Here is a 6,000-nt window from a genome sequence, read left to right on the forward strand (position 1 = left end):
TCCTCATAAAATAAATCAGAAAGTGTTCTTTCTTCCTCATATTTTGGAAGAGTTTTTTTTTTAAGGTTCGAAGACGTGGTCCTAGGCTTTTTTCATTGAAAGTATTTTGATTATTGATTCAATTTCCTTATTAGTTGGAGGTCTTCAGACTTTCTATTTCCTCATGATTCCATTTAGTAGGTTGTGCACTTTGAGGAATTTGTTTTGATTCTAGGAATTTTTCCACTTTATCTAGGTTATCCAATTTGTTGATGTATAATTGTTCATGCAACTCTTTTAATTCTTTTCATTTTTATAATTCAGTGCTACTGTCACCATTTTCATTTCTGATTTTAGTAAGTTGAGTCTTCTTTTTTTTTTCTTATTCAATCTACCTAAAGGTTGTTAAGCTTTTGATCCTTTTAAAACTCAACTTTTAATTTTATTAGTTTTCTCTATTATTTTTCTATTATCAATTCACCTCTACTCTAATATTTATTATTTCTTCCATCTACTCGTTTTTAAGTTCAGCTTGTTCTTATTTTTCCAGTTCCTTTAGGTATAAAGTTAAGTTGCTGTTTAAGATCCTTATTCTTTTCTAATGTAAGCATTTATAGCAGTAAATTTCCCTCTTAGCAATGCTTCATTGCATCACATAAGTTTTGATGTTTCTTTTGCTCATTTTTTATTGGTTTGTTACTATTGGATTTTATGAGTCCTTTATACATACCAAGTCATCTTTTTTGTCAAATGTATTATTAGGAATACTTTTTCCAACTCTGTGTATTGATTTTTAAGTTTGCATTATTATTTGTACTTTTTTGCTTTGTAAAACTTTTATTTTAAAATAATTTTAAACCAACGGGGAGTTAAAAAGTAGTACAAAGAATTATATGTACGCATTACCCATTTGTCCCAATGGTGACATCCTTTATAGCTGTGGTGTACAAACAAATCTAGAACACGAATATTGGTATGCTGCTATTATCTAGACTACCCATGTTATATGGTTTTCAACATTTTTTTTTTTTTTTTTTGCGGTGCTGGGGATTGAACTCAGGGCCTTAGCGCTTGCGAGGCGAGCACTCTACCAACTGAGCTATATGCCCAGCCCGGTTTTCAACATTTTAACCTGTGTTTATTGGTGTGTGTACATACATTTTTATGAAATTTTACCCAATGTACAGATTCAAGTAACTACCACCACATGAGATATACAGAATTATTCCATCACAGAATTCCCTTTGTGCTATAACTTTGTATTTGCACCCCACATTCCTCCATCCCACATTCCTCTCTCCTGGCAATGACTAATCTATTCTCCATCTCTAAAATTTTGTTACTTTAACGATGTTATATAAGTGGAATCATACAGTGTTTTGGTCAGCGTTTTTTCACTGCTGTGACCAAAAGACCTGACAAGAACAATTTTAGAGGAGGGAAAGTTTATTTGGCACTCTCAGTTTCAGAGGTCTCAGTCCATGGACAGCTAGCTCAATTGCTAGGGGCCCATGATTTGGCAGAACATCATGGCAGAAGAGTGTGGTGGAGGGAAGCAGCTCAGGACATGTCACCAGGAAGGAGAGAGAGAGAGATCACCTCGCCGTTAACATATACCCCAAAGGTGTGCTTCCCAATGACCCACCTCCTCCAGTCACATCCTACATGCCCACAGTTACCACTCAGTTAATCCCTACCAGGGGGTTAATGCATTGATTAGGTTAAGGCTCTCATAACCTGATCATTTCACCTCTAAACCTTCTTGCATTGTCTCACAATGAGCTTTTGGGAGACATCTCATATCTAAACCATAACATGCCTGCATGTGAACTATGAGACTGACTTTTTTCATTGTGTATAACGACCTTGAGATCCACACAGGTTGTTGCATAAATCAGTAGTTAACTTAAGCTTATTGCTGGGTGATCTTTCATTGGATGAGTGTACATTACATGTTTATCAATCATTCACCCATATAAGAGCATCTGGGTTTTTTCAGTATTTTAATATAAGTAAAACACCTATGAACATTTACATACAAGTTTTCATGTGTATGTAAATAAGTAGTTTGTATGGTAATTGCATGGTTAGTTTTAAGGACACTGAAAAGGTATTTTCCAGAGTGTCTGTATCATTTTATATCCCAAACAGCAATTTATGAAAATCCAGTTTAAATTTATCCTTTGGTGTAATGATTTAGAATTTACGAATGTTTAGCTATATCTCATTGTAGCTTTAAATTGTATTTAAATGCTGTGTGGCTAATGATGCTGAACTTTTTTTGCATGCTTATATGCCATCTCTGTTTGGGAAAACACATTTTTCCTGTACTTTCACACCATAGCAGTTAACACAGAAGACTTTTGTGACTTCAAAAGTTGTGGGATATCTCTCACCAGCAAGCAATCAATCAATTATATGGCATACCCCAACTGAGCATCCTCTAATTCATTTTAACTCTGATACTATCTACCTGTACATGTTTTCAGATCCCACAGGTTGAGGGCTCAGCTCCCAAAACTATCTCCCTTTTGAAGTCAACTGTAAGCCCCAGGTTGTTTAGCTTGTGCTTCTGACTGATTGGCTATAAACTGGGGTTCCCATAACCCTTGCTTCTAGTTTGATTAATTTGATTGAGAGACTCATAAAACCCAGGGAAACATGTTTACTGCTTTACAGTTGAGGAAATGCATAGGGTGAAGCAAGTAGGAATAGGTACAGTTCCTCTCTCCTTGTGCTGCCCTCCAGGAATCTCCACGTTTGGCTATCTGGAAACTGAAAGTTCTTTTTGGGGTTTTATGGAGGCTTCATTGTTTAGGAATGATTGACTACATCACTAGCTATTGGTGATCAACTTTACCTTTTTAACCTCCTCCTCTGGAAGGTTGGGAGGTTGGGAGGCTGCCTTGGCATTTCTGGTGACAAGCCCCCATCCTGAAGCTACCTAGGTGCTGCAAGTCATTGGTCTACTCATTAGTATACAAAAGACACTTGTACTTTCAAGGTTCCAAGGATTTTAGTAGTCCTATGCCAGGAATGGAAGGAAGACCACATATATATTTCACAATATCATGCCATATGTATCATCTCTTTGGTGAAAAGGCTGTTAACACTTTGTTCATTTCAGAATTTTATTATATTTTTACTTCAGTTTTTTGAGAATTGTTATATATGTTTGATACAGGACCTTTGTTGGATTAGTACTTTGTATATATTTTCTTCCAGCATGTAGCTAATTTCATACTCTTTAAGATTTTCACAACAGAAAAGTTGTTAAATTGATGAAAAAATCTTTTTTTAATACCTTTTTAGTTGTAGATGGACACAATTATCTTTATTCGTTTATTTTTATGTGGTGATGAGGATTGAACCCAGTGCCTCGCACATTCAAGGAAAGCGCTCTACTACTGAGTTATAGCCCCAGCCTCAAATTTCCTTTTATTGATCTCACACATTTGATGTCATCTAACAACTGTTCCGTAAGTCCCAAAGATTTTCTCCTATTTTTAAATGTAAACATTTTGTAGTTTTACATTTATATCCTTGATCCATTTTAAATTAATCTTTATATTTAGTGTGAAATTTTTCTTGAAGATTATATGTTTTGCCTATGGCTGGTTAATTATTCCAGCACCATCTGTTCCTCCATGAAATGAATTCGCATCTTCATCAATCATTTGAGGATTGGGGAGAAAATACTTAAGTCAATTTAGAACCAAGTAAAGACTAAAATACAAAAGGTAAAGGAATTTATATGTAAATATATTGTTCTCTAAACAGTAGTTATTTTTCATAAGAATATGTTGCTGATGCTCCCTGGAGGATTCCCTTGCATATGTTGCTCATTCCAATAGAACAAACTCGGGGTTCAGCAAAGCAGAGCAGAAACTTTATTCTGTGGCTAAAGAATGGAGAAGGGAGAGCTCATATTCTAAAGGCACTTCCTCCTTGAGATGGGACAAGGATGGCTCCTTTTCTAGGGAAATGGGGTGGATGTCATGGGTCTCTTGCACATGTTACCCCATTGCCATCTTGGATTTTTATGTTTCAGGCTGGTTTTGCAGTTGGGCCATTTATCTGCCCTTTTGCCTTGGCTCCTGTTGAGCAAGCACAGCTTAGAAGAGCAGTTAGATATGGTTAAAACCAAGAAGGAGAACTATCATGGACTCTTTAGGTGAAAAATTCCTTCTTGTTTGTCCTATTTCTCATTCCTGAGAGGAACTGAGGGATAGTGGTCTAGCTTCTCTAGCTCCTTCCTTCTGAGGGTGGGCTTCATCATAGGCTTCAGAAAGGGATTAGAACATTTCCCCAACTGGCTTAAGATAGGTCTGATTGTCACCAGGTTAAAGTTCCAGTTGCTCATACCCCTAAGCCACAATCTTCTGAAGTTTAATGAATTCTAGCCTTTTGTTTACAAAGGATACAGGACAATTAAGAATAGGCAGTCCAAAGATTAGTAAGAGAAGGATGGAAATGACAGGGCCCACAAGGTGGGGGAACCAAGTCAAACTAGGGATAGCCTTCTTTACTGTCTCTCAAATTTCAGAGGCAGTGTTTTCACTTTGATAGATTCCATGTGGTAATTTGATTTCCTCATAAATGACTTTTATGTTTACATCTACTCCTGAGGTATTGGCCCAAGTATAGCAGGAGGTATTAGTAATTGCACATACCCCTCCTTGTTCTTCCAGTGGATAATCCAGAGCTAACCTAGTTATTAAGAACTACATGGGCAAGGGGAAGTTTTTAGAGACAGAAATGTGGAGGATTACATCAGATATTCTGAATAAAAATCCTTGGCCACAATGATTAATAATGAGTGACATTAGCCCAAGGGTGATCAAGATGATCAGACAGTTGCTGGGCAGGTGTCTTAATGGGAATACTTTATTCATAAGGTTGTGGTGGCCTGTGGTGTAAACTCATGATCTGGTAGAGTATTTTGTGACAGTTATTATAAAGCAATCATGTGTAAGTATCCTTCTTTAATAACCTCCTAGCTTTACCTACTTTTTGGCACAGTTGACACAAGTTACTCCATTTTGATTCTGACAACTTTCACATTTCTTCTATAGGGTTCCAGTTTGTTTTCTGAAAACAATGCTGATCAACCATCTTGTAGTTAGGTTTTGCTTATCTCTCATTTCCAGGATGGACCTGTCCCAGTTGTTAGAGAGGAAGTGGTTGAGGATTAGTAGTCAGTGTCATAATAGTTTTAGCCAATTTTGAGCGTCAGATTGGTTTAGGAGAGTTGTTCTCAGACTAAGTTTACCTAGAATCTATTGTTAAGTTTATCTCTATATGTTCTAATTAACTTTATATGTTCTGATGAGTATCATCACAAAGCACTGGGCCAGCACTATCTTGTTAGGAATTCTACTTCTGTAAACTTTTGATGGGTATCAGGTACAAAGGTTAAAAGGGAAAATACAAAACAAAACCAATAAGAGCAAAAAAATGCAGTTTGCATAATAATTTTGAACCAAGAAATATAATTTTTTATAGTCATAATACTTTTTACCAAAGAAAATCAAAGAATTAGCTTTAATTTATTTACAAAATGAGTTTAGTTTAACAGCATTTGTTAGTCTTTCATAAATATAATTGTAAATGCTTTAGAGAAGAAGCAAAGCTGTGAATGACAAGATTTAGAATAGCCATGATTAAAATTGATTAAAGTTCATCAATCGACAAAAGTTATTTTTGCATATACAGCATTTTAAAATAACAACCACAACTGATAGCATATACCAGGAACGTCTTGTGTAAGTTTTATTAAAAACAGGTCAGTATTCCAAGAAACCCTTGTTACTTTGAGCACAGAGAATTATATTCTGTATGTATATCCGTGTATTAATGTTCAATTTTAGAAAAAATATACTTTTTCTAATTATAGTCATCTAAATCATACACAAATTTTCTTTCATAAGAGTCATCCTTTATAAATCTGTTACCTCCTTAGACCCTCTGAAAACCTTTAGTTTCTCCCTTTGTTTCTTTCCATTCTGGAACAATTCAATA

Source organism: Sciurus carolinensis, unplaced genomic scaffold (assembly GCF_902686445.1).
Source record: "Sciurus carolinensis unplaced genomic scaffold, mSciCar1.2, whole genome shotgun sequence".
In the NCBI taxonomy this organism is placed as follows: domain Eukaryota; kingdom Metazoa; phylum Chordata; class Mammalia; order Rodentia; family Sciuridae; genus Sciurus; species Sciurus carolinensis.